Here is an 18,138-nt window from a genome sequence, read left to right as displayed (position 1 = left end):
TTCTCTCAGCTCAGTCCTCCTCCATGTCTTAGCTTTTGTCTCAGTTGGCTCCCTTTAGTTAAAAAACTAAAACTAAAACTAAATATAAAAAAGGCTAGAGCTCTTCCAGTACTCACATTCTAATGCCACGGCATCTAAAGTAAGAAAAAATTTCTTTCTCCAACAATCAAACAAAAATCCTGGACTTTTTACTTTGGCTCCTGAAACAAAAACTGAATCAGAGGGTAAGGGTAATCCAAGAGTTTTAGGCCAAATGGAACATTTTTGGAGCTTGAGGAGAAGGGGATCTAGCCGATCCAAATTGCATGGATGGAACACAATGGAGTTGTGGAGTGGGAGCTGGCAAATTATCCAGTGCCATTTATAATCAGTCAGGGTGGAACATGATCTCACTTAAGGAGCATGAGTACTGAGTGTACAGCATGTAAAAGAGGAAGCTATAACATGTCAGAGAAAGAGAGCTCTTGACAAACAATGGGAAGGAATGACCAGTAAATCAACAGAATCGGAGCATGATGTTCTAGAAGGCAAGGGGGCAGTTTTAAAGATGGAGTAGTTGAAATCATACCAATAACTTTCCTCAGACGGATTCGATTCCTCAGAAGGCATCCTGTTGATTTTATCTTCTCATGGAAATTTTATTTCTGAGCAAAAATATGTTGACCAGTTATCTGGTCTTCGTGGCAGTTATATTTTTCATGAAAAAAGAAATTTCAATTTCAATTTATACATTGGTCTCTAATAAGTTTGGTAGGCATGAATCATCCTGGATTTAAGTTAGTTCTTAGAGCTGACAATATTAAATTTCTGTCTCTGCAGAGTACCAGATTCTAGAATAGAGTAAAATCTTAAATACACTTCCATACTGTAACATGCCTTGATAACCTTTAGGAATAACCCCGGAAACCTTTAGGAAAAGGTTTCACTAAAATCTAAGAAAGCTTCCTAAATTTGGAACTTTTAACTTTCCTGTTTGTCGTCATTCTCTGTCTTTTCATGTAAAGCTTACAGAAAGAAAAAATTGGGTAGACTGTAACCTAGATCCAATGACAGAACAGCAAGTCATGGTTACCTGCAGCGACGCCCAGGTCTTTGGGGTTTCTCCAAGTGGCATTTTGGGAATATTAATCTGGGAGTTGTACTCAGCATGGAGATTACAGCAATGATAAATAACTGAAAAAAGTGTGTGTGTGTGTTGGGGGGGAAGGGGGGGCATTTTGAACGAGAAAGAAGACTCTAGTTCAATTAGGATTCAGTCACCTAGAATGTTGTGTGAACTAAGTATCTAGGGAGAAGAGATTACAAGTCTAGGTAGCTTTTGAGAGCAGGACTCCTACTCAGGCGGATCTTGAGAGGACAATGGGAGAGGAAGCTTTCTTTACCGGTCATTAACGCAATATTTAGCAAATGTTTATGCAAGCGGTATGTTGGTAAACAACTGTTTTTCTTATTAACGCATTTTTCTTTATTTTTTAATTATTATGGCACCATACGATAGGTTAGTAATTACAAGGAGAAGCATCATATCTGTGTGGTTAAAATAAATATGGTAAAATTAACCTATTATTAAAGCACTTTATCCTTTTATTGGTCCGGTTTCCGATTTCGTCCCTTAGGCACGGTACTTCTTTTTAATGGCGCCGCTCTGCCTTAACCTTACTTTTCAAGTCTGCGGAGAACGAGCTGTTACACACGGAGAGGACCTGGAACTCCAGCTCCACGCCGGCCCATTTGACGTGCGGAGCGGATGTCGTCTGGCAGCCCGGGCTGGTCGGCGAGCAGGCCTGCCTGGGCGCCCGCGTCCGCACCTACGCCGAGCCCTGGCCCTCGCCCGCAGCCAGCGCACATGCCCGCGCCCGCCTCCCGCGTCGGTGGGAAAAAAGGGAGAACGGACTCAGAGAGGGTGATCCGGAGTCTACCCATGAGGCAGCGCGCCGGCCTCCCGAGCGAGCCCCATCCACCCCCTTCCCACGGCTCAGCCGCCTGCTCTGCAATGGGAGCCGCTGCTGTCGCCGCCGTGTAGTGTTTTCGTGCTCCTCCTTTTCCTCCTCCTTTTTCTCCTCCTCCTCAGGGCCCCAGTCAGGCTGATCCGCTCCGCTCACGGTAAGCGCCCCCCGCCCGCCCCCCGCTGCAAGCAGGCAGCGGCCCTCCCGCGCGGCCTGCGCCGCCTCGCTCCGGGGGCGGTGAGCTGGGGGTCTCGAGGCCGGCGCGGGTCGCCAGGAGCGCCTTGAGCGCGCGGGAGGGGACGAGTTGCGCGGCGGAGGCCGGGCCGCCATCTTGCGCCGGCCCCGGCGGGGGAGGGATCCCGGCGCGACGCGGCAGCCAGCTTGGCTGCGGCAGGCCCGGGTCGCGCAGGCCACCGCCTTCTTCTCCTCACCTCCCAGGGTATGCACCTGTCTGTCCCCATACTCGTTTTGGCTTTCATGTCTGGAGGCAGCTCCCCGTGGTGTTTCGTACATTTTTAATTTTTGTTTTTTGCCGATTATTGGCGGAGACCTACCCCCTCTCGCAAGAGCCGCCCCGGTAGGAAAAGAGACCAGAGAGGTTCCAAACTTTCAGGCATCGGGGACCCTAGGACCCCTATTTTTGCCTTGGTTTCCTGTGTCCAGGTGACTGGTCTTTCTACGCTCACATCCCCATTCTTGTCAAAGGGACTTCCCAGCTCTGCTGTAGAATCCCGTTATTGTCTACAGGAGAAAGGACTCTGGAGAAACGTGGAGTTGGAAACAGTTTCCTTACTGAGCTTTGCAGGTTTCATTTAATGAGACGGAAAGAATGATCTCATTCCATGGTGCTCTAGAGATGGAAGGAGTTCGTCCCAACTTACCTCAAGTTTTACTGCTTTTAAGGAGAAATCTGCTAGGGAGGAAAAACGTCAAAGTGAACCAGTTTCTGCAAGCTTGGGAGATCTTCTGCCGAGGGGATTCTCTTTGTTTGCAAAGATTTGTTAGTTTTTGAAAAGTCGACTATGAACTTAAAATTTTGGCTTTAGTTTTTGAAGTTGAACTGTGAATCTTAAGATTTTGATCTCCTTTAGTGTCATTAAACATAAAAATGAATCCTAGAAGGAGAACTGTAAATTCAAAGCCAGTTAACATTTGTAGGCTGTCCTGCTTTGGGGGTTACTGTGCCGACTAAAATTGTCTCTAAGCAGAAATTTCCTAAGGTTGTGAAGGCACTAGTTTGCTTATACAATTAAGTTAGGGCTGAATATTCTTGATGTTTTAATTTTAATATCAGTACAAATTCCATTATAATTGTATTTTGCATTTTTTAAATCTTTCTTTGACAACTTCCCATTTATTCCCTATAGTCCTTTTTGAGAAATCTAATTTGTGTTGATTGTGATTTGTGTTGATAGTGATTTGTGTTGAAGGTGAGGAAACAGCTTCAGGGAGAGGACTTTATGGAGGTCATGTGGCTAGGAAATGATCCAGTGAGTTTTAGAACCTAGGTCTTCTGACTCATTCAGTGCTCAAGTCTATACTGTATTATGTCCCATTTTTTTTTTGTGGGAGTGAGGTTTGTGAAGAGAATAGGCAAGGAGGCAAACCTAAAAAACTTAATAAATACTGTTTAATTCCTCTTTCTTGTATATTTTTATTTTTAAGAGTTTATTTCTTAACTTTTCAACTTTTTACTTAACCATGTTTTTCCCCCAAGCATATTGAAATATTGAAGAATAGCTCATTGAATCCTGTTAATTACCACCTAATTTCAAAAATTGTTCTCATTTGGCCACATTTGCTATATCTGCCTCATTTTCTGAACCATTTCAAAGTAAGATGATGTGATAGTTCACCCCTAAATACAGAATGTATGTCAGTATATGTCTTATAAAATTAAGGGCATTTTCCTCCACAATACCATGTTCACACCTAAGAAAATGAAGAGCTGTTCCTGAATATCTAATACATATATATATATGTAGTACATATTCATATTCAAAGAAGTCCTTTTTAGCCATTTATTTGGAACTAGGATCCAGTCACACATTACAGTTGTCTGTGTCTCTTAATTTAGAGTAGTTCCTCTTTTTTTCCCTCCATGACATTGACCTTTTAAAAGGCCTTGTTGGATAACCCACATTCTCTTTTACTGACAATTTCCTCATGGTGTTTAAATTGTTCCCTCCGTTTCCTATAATTTCTATAAATTTGGAATTATTTCTAAAGGCTTGAGTAGATTTGGGTTTGATATTTTTGACAAAAATACATAATAAGGCATGCTGTATACTTCAGATTATGCAACATCTGGAGGCACATAAAGTTGGGCTGTCCTATTAGTAATCCTAAATTTGATCTCTTGGATAAGGTGGTGACAGGCATATCTTTCTATTATAGGGGTTTCCCTTTGCAATTAACAAGTAATCTATGGGTGACATGTTGGTATTGTTATTTGGTATGAACTTGTGTGTAGTAATTCGATAAACACATAGTTGAGAGGAGTACTCTAGAAATGGGAGATGGGGGTTAGGAAGAAGGAGGGGGAAATTTTGGAGGACAGGACTTAACTATTTTAGGGAACTTAGAATTATTGCTACCAGCTGGCATCAGCATTCGGTGACTAGGGGAGAGGAGGCAGAATGTAGAAGTCAGACTGAAAAAATTTTGCCTGCTTTGAACATTTGCCTAGGGCACTTTTAACAATAGTAAGCTATGATAAATGGAAAAGTTCTGAGGTAAATTGATATTTGAGGACTATGAATCTCATCTTTTCCTAGTTCACCATTTTGTCTAGTTAGGCTATCTAGGCCAGTCCTGCTTCTGCAGCCCAGTGTTTTACTACACAGAATTGGCTTTTTTAGTAGGGCAGAGGAAGGCAAGGGGAAAGGAATATTTTAATTTTATACCCTCCTCTCCCACTTGTTTTCTTTGGCTTGTAGAACCCATGCTTTTCGGGTTGAATCATATATCCCCACAAAAGACTGTTCAAGCCCTAAGTCTTGGTCCTGTGGATATGAACCCTTTTGTAAAAAGGACCTTTGAAGATATTATTACTAGTTAAGGTGTGGACTCATTTGTGAATAAGATCTTCAAAAATCCTTTTTTGATGAGGCCAAAGTGAATTAGGATAGCCTTAGCCTTATGACTAGAGTCCTTATGAGCAAAGGAAATTTGGATGCAGTCAGTCAGTAAAAACCAGACGTCAGCAGAAATCAGAGAGGCAGACCAAGGAGAGAGTCTTGATGGAGGATTGTTGGAACACTACAGACTATAGTAGAGCAAGCCTTGCTAGTACCTTGATTTTGGACCTCTAACCTCCAAAACTGTGAGACAGTGAATTCCTGTTGTTTACGCCAGTCTATTGTGTGGTATTTGTTATAGCAGCCCTGGCAAACTAAGATACATACCAAGGGTTTTGTTTTGTTATGGTTTTTTTTTTACTGTACAAATTGGGCAGAGAAGTGCCTAAATGGAATAGCAGTTTTTCGTAAATAGAAAGTAAGCTATAGTTTTAAGGATAGATAGAAAATTAGAAATATATGTTAACATAGCTTTTTATTTCAAAAGTAACTTTTTAAAGATTAGAAATATTTATGACATATTCAGTAATTAAATATGTAACCCCAAATATTTTTCTGCTCGCTCCTTTTTCACAGAGGGACTCGAAAATACTAGATTTTCAGTCAAATTTTTAAAAATAATGATTCAGGAAAACTTGATTTACTCAATGATTTGTATCAAAAGATGTATATTTAGAGTTTTGATGCATTTCTACAAACCAGTTTTCTCTTAAGGATCATTTAATCCTCTGTATACTGTGAAAAATAGTCATCACTATCATCTAAATCCAGCGGACTGTTTCTGTTTTAATTTTTTTTCATTTTATATTATTTTACAAAAAATATACCGAAATAATACAGGAATAATGTAAAACAACTTATTACAGCTTTTAATAAAATTTAAACATAGCAAACCTCTTTGTGTATATGTAGAAAAATGAAAAACAAGAAGTATCATACATGTAATTACATAGTGCTGCTGCAGTGAATGCACACTCAATTCTAATGCTCTTGGCAAACATTCTTATTAACACTACTATTGTAGTACACATTTTTGAGGTTTTTAAAAAATCCACACAAAGAACATCTTCATTTCTTCTTTCCACTGTGTGGCCTTTACAAAAGAACAGGTCACAGAGGGTTAGAGGGTAGACCGTATTCTTCCTAGTTCCTGCAAGTTCTTTTCCTAGTTAGAGGAGAAATTTTTCTTCTTGTTGACTTACAATTTTGTAATTGAAAGCATTCTCTGTATTAATATCATTCATGGACCATCTTCAAGTCATTGTTTTGCAAGTATAAATTCTGACTCTGTGTGTTTACCCCTCCTTTAATCTGTATAGTACAGACCACAAGTTTATTTATGCAAGAGTTTTTGAATTTAGGGATGACTGAGAATACATTGCACTATGACAGTGACTCCTTTTTCTTAGGATAGTAAGAATCATCAAATAGGTTTCAAATCCTAATTATGTGCAATGGATTTTTCTTCTTTTTCCATTAGTGAAGAGTCATAGCAGTTCAACCCAGTTCTTCATAATAGTAACAGCTAAGGAAAGTTTCTTGCTGGGTACTCCTCAGTCAGTTATAAACTTTTAAAAAAATTTGCCCAATGTATATTTCTGATGAATTTTGAAGTTCTCATGTCAGTTCTTATAAAACTTGTTACCCTTCATTCTGCTTTCACCCCTTTGCTGAATCTCTTATTTGTGTAGTTTGTATCTTCCAAGCATAAATGTTTCACTGTCACATGTTGCCCAGATTTTATTCCATTGTTTTCCAAAAACGGGCAACATTCTTTGAATGTAACTAACTACTCCCCTGTTATACATGAATATGGAACATACTAATTTTATTAATCCTGACTCCAGATTTCAAATACTTCTCTAATAGATTCTAACTGATCATTCCTTTTGGGACTTCTTTTTTGCATGTGCATCGTCAAAATGTAATACTTGAATAATTTTTTGGTTCATAATTTTGTTGCTGAGTGAATGGTTGTCTTCTTTGCTTTATAATTACAAACTTTTCAGTTTTAAACTTATAGACACCGATTAGAATGATTAATCCAATGAATTTTAAAAATTTCTTTATCATCTGTTTCCTTCTAGTCACCTTTTATATACCAACATTCAGTACTTGTTCACTTATGAACTGTATCAAGTAAAATTGGTGCACAAATATAAAGGATAAAAGAAATACTGTCACACGTCACATGTCAGGGTCCAGAGTTTTGTAAAAATAGTGTGATGGAGTCCTTCCTGTTGAATGAGAATGCCATATTTCTGGTTTTTTTTTTTAGGAATTTGCTGTTCACTTATTGATTGTTGAGTTTGAGAAAATTTATCTAGGGTCTCTCATTGAAGTCTCAGTCTGAGATTTCCCTTACATGGTCAATTTCTTTGTTAAAGTCTAAAGTGCTGCTGTCTATCTTTGCATTCGTCTTCTGATTTTGTAAATAAAAAAGATATAGTTTTAAGTGAGAGATAGGAAATTGGAAATTTATATTGAAAACATTTTATTTCAAAATAAATATGAAATGTCTTCCTCTGTCAATTTTCTCTTACATTATGGGCAGAAAAGAAATTATGAATTCTTAACTAGATTTAATGAAAACTAAAAGCAGACTACAAAGATGAAGTCTTCAGTTTTTAATATTCTTGAAAGTCGGTACAGTATTTTGTGCAAAACAGTAGGAAAATAGCAAAAAAGTGAAGGATAATGCATTCATGACCATTTATTTCACTTTTGATCATGCTCCTAGGCAATTAAATCATTCTTCCTTTTTCTTATTTATTTTAGTTTTTTAATTTTTTTAGCATAGTTGGGAATAATTGATGAGCAGTGGTGAAATAGTGCGCAAGATAATGGAAGCAGCAAAATATCTCAAGATATAAGAAAAATAAAATCATTTAGATCTGTTAATTATCATTGATGTACAAAAGGATTCTGTAGTCTCATGTGGTAATTGTAAGATTTTTATTCTATTTTTAAAAAATAAGTAAATTTTCCCTTATTTTGTTTGTAAACCTCTATGAAAGAATAAAAGTCATAAAATGTCAAACTAAACTTGGTTTCTATGGACTCTTGATAGTATGCTAAAGACTAATATTTAATTTGGACAGTTAGATGTGGAGTTCTGCTATCACTCCCCTGCCCCTTTAAACCGAACTACTTCTCCTATTACCATCATGGGTTTTTCAGCCTATTATATTCTCTAGCCCTATATCTCCAATGTATGCAAGTAGTAATTAGTTACTCCTTAATGGTTTCTCTTCTAAAATATTTTTGTTATCATTTTTTTCTTCTATTTCTTTCAGTCTTCAATTTCAGAGATCCTCCATGGTAAAATATGATGAACTGGAACCTCAAAGATCAGAGTGTTGTATTTAAGTGTTTTAACTGGATTAAACAAAAAAATATTTTTTCATTGCAGTCATTTTCATTACGAAAGTTCCTGCTTTTCTCCTTTGGTGTACACCATGATGAACACAATGTCATCTTTGGAATGGTATATGTTTTGCTTCTTTGTGTTTTAAAACATAATGCCTTCCACATATTTAATGTTGAATAAATATTTTTTCTTATTGTTGTGCTTATCTCTTGAATATCCCCTGACAGCATAAAATTATTGCTTTATTCCCTTGGATTGGTATATGACTTTAAAATTCTTGACCAGCTAGTTGTTCATAAAAATAGTTATATTGATATGTAATGGGCTTACTGTTATATTTAAATAAATATATATTAAAATTTTCTTAGTTTTCTAATATGGTACATGTAGATAGTTATAACCCTCATAAAGATAGAGCTTGTTGGGGTCCCCTGTAAGTTTTAAAAGTGCAAAAAGGTCCTGATAGCAAAATGATAAGAACTTTTCATCTGGTGTATTTTAATTGAGTTTTTTACATGAAGTGGAGTTGTTTTTATTTTTGGAGCTTGTACTTACAGCTTACCATATGATTTTGGATAAAGAAGGAAAAATTGAGCATATGTGTGCAAAGCACTATCAAGGATTTTTCATACGTTTTATTTAAACTTCACAGTAGTGCTGCAAGAAAGGATTACTATTTTCATTTTAAAGGTAGAGAAACTAAGACTCAGGTTGTCATCAGACTCCTCTAGATTGGCAGTCACTCAAATTTTCAAAACCCATATCCATTATTTCCATCTTTGTACTCTACTTTTTTAAATTAACATTTTCCCTTGTGGTGTTTTATTCTTATAAAATGAGAATTAATGATACTTCCTGAGGTTACTTTAGGACTTAGTGATTAGAATAGTTTGTGAAACTGATACAGAATATTTCTTTTGTAACAATCTTTGCAAGGCCAGTAGATATGCATTGACCTATTACCTAGGTAATTTTTTTACATATGAATTACGATAAAAGTGTGTGCCTTTACCTTTAATGAGATATGAAAATTACTTTGTAGAGAGATTTTATTATAGTGTTCCATCCCAAACACTAACATAAGAGAAAATGTTTTAAATATAAAGTAACTTTTCATAATAGTATGTGAATAAATTTTAAAATCTTATTTTATATAAACTTTTTTATAAATGAAATATGAAAATTGGCATATACAATTCCAAATATGATTTGAGAGTTTAAATTGTTTAGATGCCAGTGAAATTGTCCAAGGAACCAAGATATACTCTATTGTTTCTTGGACTTGAGTACTATATTAATTAATCCCTGTTATATGAAAAACATTTTTATGACTTTCCCCTACTTAAAATGTTAAAAATGTATTTGTAGCTCTTACAAAACCATAAAACAAAACAATTTCTATTGGTGACAAAGTGACAAGTATTGTGATTCATTGCCCATATTCAAAATGGTAGGAAATACTAAATTTCAGTTACAGGGTAGTGAAAGTAAAGATGTAATTATTGTCTCATCCCCAAACAAGAACTTGAATTCTATTCATGAACTCTTTTGGAAGTTTGGGCTTAGTGGACCCCTGGTGAAAGTTCCATTCTTAGGGGTTAACCAACCACCATCTTTTGTACATGGGTTCTAGATTACTTTAGCATTACAACTGCCTTAATGCCTTTGAGATGGTTTGCATTTTGCCCAGGGCTAAAGCAGAGATCATTAGTTTATGAACTAATTTGCCCCTTGCTGTTAGGCTGCCTGCTGGTGGATTCCTTATATTGTGGGTAGTTGTGGGTGATTGTTACCTTTATCATATCTGAGAAGCCAAGTCTGTAGGCTCTGACGGTTTGTCATAAGTAAACTCTTGTTTTATCTTTTACTTGGTTTACAGAACAACTAATTTACCAATTCTCTTTTTCCCCTCCTGCAAGGTTTAGAATTACTTGACTTTCAACTGTATTAAATTGCTGACCACTGTTAGAAAGGTCCTCAAAGAAAACACATTATGAAAACAGCTTTATTAAGTTCCATGGGGGAAAATAAGTAACAGATTTTTGCAGCAGCATTGAATAGAAAGAGGTAAATAAGAAAATTGGCAATACTTTTTGATACCACATTTTTAGTATCTGTGTTCATTTTTGTAGTTATAACATAAGAAATGGCTTTGTATTCTTTTATTCCTTTTATTATTGTATTGTTTTAGATTATAAAGTATATTCCCAGTTATTTCATCATTAAAACTATTACCCCTTTGAGATAGGTGGAATCATCATCAGTCATCTTTTATAGATAAGGAAATTGAGTCTTAGGAAAGTTCCTTTTATTCCTTATAATATTTACTGGTTGCCAGATGCTGTATATTCATTTTGTAAGGTATGATGCCTTGGTCTTGCACCTCAACTTCATCTTTTCTCTCTCAGGATTATATGTTCATTTCAACTTGAGCTAGGCAGCGCCAAGGCCTTGCAGCACTATTAAAAGTACATACTGGGAAGTGGTTGCTCAACTGATAGAGTGTCTGCCTACCAAACGGAGAGTCCAGGGTTTGATACCCAGGTCCTCCTGACCTGTGTGGTGAGCTGGCCCACGTGCAGTGCTGCTGCATGCAAGGAGTGCAGTGCCACACAGGGTGTCCCCCGCATAGGGGTGCCCCGCGCACAAGAAATGTGCCCCTCAAGGAGAGCTGCCCTGTGCAAAAAAAACCCAGCCCACCCAGGAGTGGCACTGCACACACGGAGAGCTGACACAGCAAGATGACGCAACAACAACAAGAACAACAACAACAAAAGTGACACAGTTTCCTAGTGCTGCATGACAAGAATTCAAGTGGATGCAGAAGAACACACAGCGAATGGACACAGAGAGCAGACAACGGGGGAAGGGGAGGGAAATAAATAAAATAAATCCTTAAAAAAAAGTACGTACTGGCATATCTTGATTTTATCGTGCTTTTGTTTTATTGCACATTACAGATACTTTGAGGCTTTTTTTTTTTTTTTTTTTAACAAATTGAAGGTTTGTGGTAACCTTGTATTGAGCAAGTCTATTGGCACCATTTTTTCCAACAGCATTGGCTCACTTCGTGTCTCTGTGTCACATTTTGGTAATTCTAAAGTGTTTCAAACTTTTTATTATTATATCTGTCATGGCGCTTTGTGATCACTGATTGTTGATGTTGCTATTGTAATAGTTTTGGGGCCCCACAGACTGTGCCCATTTAAGATGGCAAACTCAAACAATAATTGTGTGTTCCCTATCTGCCTCCTCAGGCCTTCCAATTCCCTGAGACACAAAAATATTGAAATTAGGCTAATTAAAAACCCTACAATGGTTTTTAAGTGTTCAAGTGAAAGGAAGACTCTCACTTCCCTTACTTAAGCTAGTAATGATTAAGCTTAGTGAGAAAGTCATGTTGAAACCTGAGATATGCTGAAAGCTAGGCCTGTTGTGCCAAATAGTTAGCTAAATGCAAAGGAAAAGTTCTTGAACAAAATTAAAAGTGCTACTCTACTGAACACACGAATAATAATAAACAGCCTTATCCCTGAGATGGAGAAAGTTTGAGTGGCCTGGATAGAGGATGAAACTGGCCACAACATTCTCTTAGGCCAAAGCCTAATCCAGAGCAAGGCCCTAACTCTCTTCCAATTCTGTGAAGGCTAAGATTGGTGTGGAGGTTGCAGAAGAAAAGTCTGAATCTAGCAGAGGGTTAGTTCATGAGATTTAAGGAAAGAAATTGTCTCCATCACATAAAAGTGCTTGGTGAAGCAGCAAGTGCTGATGTAGATGCTGCAGCAGGTTACCTAGAATATCTTGCTAAGATCATTGATGATGTTGGCTACGTTAACAGATTTTCAGTATAGATAAAATGGCCTTCTGTGGGAAATAGATGCCATCTAGGACTTCCATAGCTAGAGAGGAGAGGTCAATTTCTGGTTTCAAAGCTTCAAAGGACAGGCTGACTCTTGTTAAGGGCTAATGCAGCTGGTGACTTTAAACTGAAGCCAATGCTCATTTACCATTCTGAAAATTCTAGTGCCTTTAAGAATTATGCTAAATCTACTAAGCCTGTGCTCTATAAATGGACCAACACTTATAATAAATGGTAGCACATTTGTTAACAACATGATTTACTGAATATTTCAAGCCCACTGTTGAGATTTACTGCTCAAAAAAGATTCCTTTAAAAATACAAATTGACAATGCCCCTGGTCACCCTAGAACTCTGTTGGGAGATTTACAACAAGATGAATGTTGTTTTCATGCTGGTTAACCCAACATCCACTCTGCAGGCCATGGATGAAGGAGAACTTTGATTTTCAAGTCTTATTATTTAGAACTACATTTTGTAAGACCATAGGTGCCATAGATAGTGATTCTTCTGATGGATCTTGGCAAAGTAAGTTGAAAATCTTCTGGAAAGGATTCAACATTCAAAGGAGGAGGTCCAAATATCTACATTAACAGCAGTTTGCAAGAAGTTGTTTCCAATTTTTATGGGTGACTTTTAAGGAGTTCAGGACTTCAGTGAAGGAAATAACTGCACAAGAGAACTAGATTTAGACATGGAGCCTGAAGATGTGACTGAATTGCTGCAATCTCAAGATAAAACTAACTAATGAGGAGTTGCTTCTTACAGATGAGCAAAGAAGTTTCTTGAGATGGACTCTCCTCTTGGTGAAGGTGCTGTAAACATGTTGAAATGACAAGGGATTTAGATACTACATCAATTTAGTTGATAAAGCAGTGGTAGGGTTTGAGGATATACTGGATTTTACCCTTCATTCTAGCTTGCTGAGATTTTTTCAAAGTCTCATTCTGTTATATAACATTATACTTTCTGTTCATTTGCAAATTTAATCTGCACACAGTATGATCTTTATCCAAATCATTCAAAAAATATTGTCCTTTGTTGTCATACATTTTTTTTGGAATGCCCTTCTTATTCCTTAACCATAACTCTATCCGTATCTTCAAATCACTATTAAGTTAAAATCCTTTGCATCACATACCGTACTCTGTTGAGTGGGATTGGGGGTGGAACAGGAGGGAATAAGGATTGTTTTTACTATACATACTTTTTAAAGTTTGAATCATTTTCAGTCAACATGTGTTTTATTTTGTTTTTTAAAAAGAAGCACTTGTGAAAACATCTTTGCTTTAATGATTAATATATATGTTTCTTCCTTGGTGGTGATTTCCTAATCCCCAGCTGGATGTTACTGCCATTCTCCAAACCTCTAATCCAGAGGCCCTTTACCTTTTTAGTTCATGGATGCTTTTTGAGAATTTGCCCTATCTAGTACCCCCCAAAATGTATGTGTGCATATACAAATTTTTGCACATTTCTTATATTGATGATCCTCTACCCTTCTACTCCCTCTGGTCATTTTATCAAGAGCCTCTGATGTATCACTTTTAATTCTTTTTTTAATTTTTAAAAAAATTTATTGAAGTATATCACTCATACATAAACATGTATAAACAACAAGTGTATAATAATAGTTGTGAACTTACAAAACAAACATATATAACATCATACAGGACTCTCATATATCACCCTACCACCAATAACTTGCATTGATGTTAAACATTTTTAACTAATGATTGAAGAGCATTGTCAAAGTATTATTAGTAACCAAAGTATTTTTCCCCCAACCTACCCTATTATTATTATCTTTATATTGTTATATACAAACATATATAAACAATAAGTGTATAGTAAAAGTTGTGAACTTAACAATGCAAACATGAATAATATACAGGGGTCTAATACATCAACCCTCCACTAACACCTTGCATTGTCATGAGATGTTTTTTGCAAAGTATGAAAAAATATTGTCAAAATCTTATATTTGGTATCATGGACAATCTCACCATGTTGATAACTGAATTTGTCCTCATTGGATTTTTAAGCACCTTGGAGCAGCAAGTCCTCCACAATGTGCTATTCTTTCTCATCTACCTGGAAGCTCTGATTGGCAGTCACCTCATTGTTATCCTTACCACCTTGGACCAGAACCTCCATTGTCCCATGTGCTTTTTACTGAGGACCCTATCATTGTTAGATCTTTTCTTTATCTCTGTCACAGTTCCTAAGGCCATCATTCAATGACCAAAAATAATTCAAAATTCTTCATGGTGTGTGTGACTCAAGTCTTTTTTTGGACTTGTGCATAGTGGGCCTTCCTCACAGTAATATACCATGATGGATATCAGGCTATTTGTTGACCTGTACATTATCAGATCATCATGAGAAAAGTATCCTGTGAGCAGATGGTGGATGCTTCATGGCTTAGTGAGGTTGTCTCTAGGTTCTTGAATAGATCTGTCACCTTGTGATTACCATTTTATGTATCATATTTGGTCCATTGTTTCTTCTGTTAGGTTCTCTCATCACTCAAACTCTCCTGCTCAGAGGAATAACTTGCTGAGTTTGCAGCCAAAATTGTCTTTTTTGTTTTAAAAAAATATGTTTTATTTCCATAATGTTTTCCTATATCCGAATCTTCTCCATGGGACTGAGGATCTCTTCAGTGGAAGGCAAGTCAAAAACCTTCTATTCATGCATTCTTTACCTTATGTTTGTCACTGTTTCCCTCATACAGGTTCCATTACCTACCTAAAACCAAGGTCATTGTCCCCTTCTGTTTGAGATCTGCAGGTTTCTCTCTTCTACATTGAGGGGCCATCCACCCTGAATCCCAACTTCTATAGCCATAACTTATGGAATGCAGAGAAGGTGATGCTCTGAGGAAAATTTTAGCTATGAATGCTCTGTGGACAGCTTTACTACAGCCAGAAGAACCCTGTCTGCTTGGGCCTCCTCTTCTGCTGTGGGCCTCCTGGTCTCAGAGTCAGAGACCAAGCCATTCTGAGAGCAAAAGTCCCGCAGTGAGCCCTCAAGGCTGGTCACTCAGAGTAGCCAATGGACTGCCACCGAGAAGCCACAGTGCTGCCTGTGAAATGCCGCTTTCTTGGTTCCATGAGAGGAGTGGGGTCTGGGTGGAGATCCCCGCAATGTCCCTGCAGAAGAGTTTTTTTGGCTGAGGTTCAGGCCGGGTCCCCATGGCCCTACTGGCACACAGGCCTCCGTGGCACAGCTCCAAAGTTGGTTTCTCAGTTGAATTTAGGGAAGGGGAAGGGGTGGCTGCTGTCCCTAGTGTTGACCTTGGTTCTGCCAGGAACTCTGGAGGAACCCAGGGGGCTAAAGGGACCCCTCCCCCAACATACATGAGGAGCCTGGGCCCAGTGGTGTGTTGGGTCTAGACTGTCCCCCACGGATGTCCTTTAGAGGTCGTGCCTTCTGAGCCAGTCCTCCCCAGCATCTGCCCTGACCCCCGCCCACCCCCTGGGCCATTCCCTCAGCAGCCTCCTGCTTCGGCTGCCTGGCCTCCAGGCGAGGGACAGCTGCTCGCAAGCCAAGGACCCTGCTGGCAGGCCAAGGACCCCACTCACAGGCCAAGGACCCCGCTGGGGACCAGTGGCTGCAGGAGGATGGGGCCGTGGCTCTCTAGGGCTACCAAATGTCACCCTAATTTTTGAAAGACAGTCTTGCTGGATATAAGATTCTTGGATGGAAGTTTTTCTCTTGTGTCTTAAATATATCAGACCACTATCTTCTTGTCTCTGTGGTTTCTGGTGAGAAATCAGCACTTAATCTTATTGGATATCCCTTATATGTTTTGCATTGCTTTTTTCTTGCTGTTCTCAGAATTTTCTCTTTGTCTTTGGCATTTGACATTCTGATGAGTATGTGTCTCAGAGTTGGTCTATTAGGATTTTTTTCAGTTGGGAGTATGTTGTGCTTCTTGGACATGGATATCCTTGCCCTTCAATAGGGTTCAGAAATTTTCTACCATTATTTCTTCAAATATTCCTTCTGCCCCTTCTCCCTTTTCTTCTTCTGGGACACCCATGACACGTATTTGCACATCTTTTGCTGTCATTTAGTTCCCTGAGACCTTGTTCAATTTCTTCCCATTCTTCATTTGTTGTTTTCTTCATCTGTTCCATTCTTTTTTTCATCTGGCCACTTTCAGAGGCCATTTCTTCAAACTCACCAACCCTTTCTTCTGCTGCCTCAAATCTGCTATTATATGATCCCAATGTTTTTAAAATTTTGTTTATTGCACCTTTCATTCCTGTAAGATCTGCTATTTTTCTGTGTATTCTTTCAGATTCTTCTTTGTGCTTATCCAGTGTCTTTTTAGTATCCTAATCTCTTTAGCCATCTCATTGAATTTATTAAGGAGATTTATTTGAACATCTATGATTAGTTGTCTCAACTCCTTTATGTCATCTGGAGGCTTATCTTGTTCTTTTAACTGGGCCATAGCTTCCTGTTTCTTGATGTGGATTGTCATCTTTTGTTGGTGTCTTGGCATCTGGCTTACTAGAGTATTTATTCCGGGTTCAGTTTTTCTCTTCAGTTTAGGGCTTCCTACCCTTTCTACCTCGCTGGTTGTGCCGTAGGAGCCAAGGATGTAGATGGTGCTATAAGCTGTGGAGGCTCAAGCTGCCCTCATTGCCCCATGAAGCTTCTCCAACTTTCTCCTTTGCCAGGGATAGAGACAGAGTCACAGCTGTGTGGCATAATCCAAGTCATGCAGGCCTAGACTATAGTTGCCCAGAGAGACTGATGAAGCTTCATTCCCCTACCTCCCCTGCCTGGGATGGGGATGGAGCCGCAAGGTGTGGGCAGCAATCTATGCAGTACGGGTCCAAGATGACCGCAGTTGTCCTAGTAGACTTGTCTGTGCCAGCCAAATGTACCTGCAGTTACCTGGGTAGGCTGGTGCAGGTCCTGTCAGCCTCCTCCCTGTCAGAGGCAGGGCTGAAGCCTAGGCTAAGGCTGCAGGCTGATCTGGGTGAAAGAAACTGGTTCTTACCATCACTGTAATTTTCGGTCTGCTGGGCTTCCCCTCATGCTGGGGTGGAGTCAAAATGGCAGCTACTGGCCTCTTTCTGACTTGGACTGGTTCAAACTTTAGTTGTTCTTAGGGTTATACTTCAGCCAGCTGAATTTACTAATCTGAAATTGGTGGCCAGCCATCACCTCCTCCCCTGTTTTTGGGAAATGGAACTTCAAATTCCAGCCACAGAATAGCTCCTGGGGCAGCTTGTGCTGACAAAGTAGGATAATCACTAGCCTCTGTGGTTTGGCCGGTAATTTCCCAGAGAGGTTGGTGCAGGTCTCCCCAGCTTCCTCCCTGGTGGAGGTGGGGCTGCGGCTTATGCTAGAGCTGCCATCTGGCCTACATGGAAAGAAGCTGGTCCCCACCAGCACTGTGATTTTTAGTCTGTCCCACTTCTCCTTGTGCCAGGCACAGAATTAAGATGGCGGCTACCAGCTTCTTTCTGACTTGAACAGGTTCAAACTTGAGCTGTTCTTAGGATTCTACTTTAGCACGCCCTATTTACTCAGTGGTAGCTGAAGTTGGTGCCCAGCCATCTCTTCCACTCCCGTTTTTGGGAAGTGGAGCTTTCAATTCTGGCCACTGAACAGCTCCCGAGGTGCCTTGTGCCTCCAGTGGAGGATGGGCACCGTCCTCTGTTGCGTGGAATGCTCTACTTAGGAATCTTCTCTGCAGATGGGCAGTCTCCTCTTTCCATTCCTTCAAGGATGTTGCAGGATGGTCTTCTGGTCTCCTGGAGCCCCCATACAGGTGGTTCAGCTAGCTCCAGATAGCTCTGGGTGTTTACTTAACTGCCCTGTAGAAGGAGCTGACTCTAGGAGCTCCTTACTCCCCCG

The 18,138-nt window shown here is 39.0% G+C and overlaps 1 protein-coding gene across 4 annotated transcripts in view; it reads left to right on the top strand.

The window, feature by feature from the left end:
- Positions 1-1,989: 1,989 nt before the first annotated feature.
- The window catches only part of ZNF280D (zinc finger protein 280D), a 123,919-nt gene continuing 107,770 nt past the window's right edge, over positions 1,990-18,138 (top strand). For all 4 annotated transcript variants that reach the window (XM_058294247.2, XM_058294250.2, XM_012528962.4 and 1 more), the window contains exon 1: positions 1,990-2,103. The gene's annotated coding sequence lies outside the window, so the exon portion shown is untranslated. The remainder of the gene's footprint in view (positions 2,104-18,138) is intronic.

Source organism: Dasypus novemcinctus, chromosome 3 (genome assembly GCF_030445035.2).
Source record: "Dasypus novemcinctus isolate mDasNov1 chromosome 3, mDasNov1.1.hap2, whole genome shotgun sequence".
Lineage (NCBI taxonomy): Eukaryota > Metazoa > Chordata > Mammalia > Cingulata > Dasypodidae > Dasypus > Dasypus novemcinctus.
The sequence above is the reverse complement of the archived record's forward strand: the minus strand, read 5'-3'. Positions and strand labels throughout refer to the sequence as shown.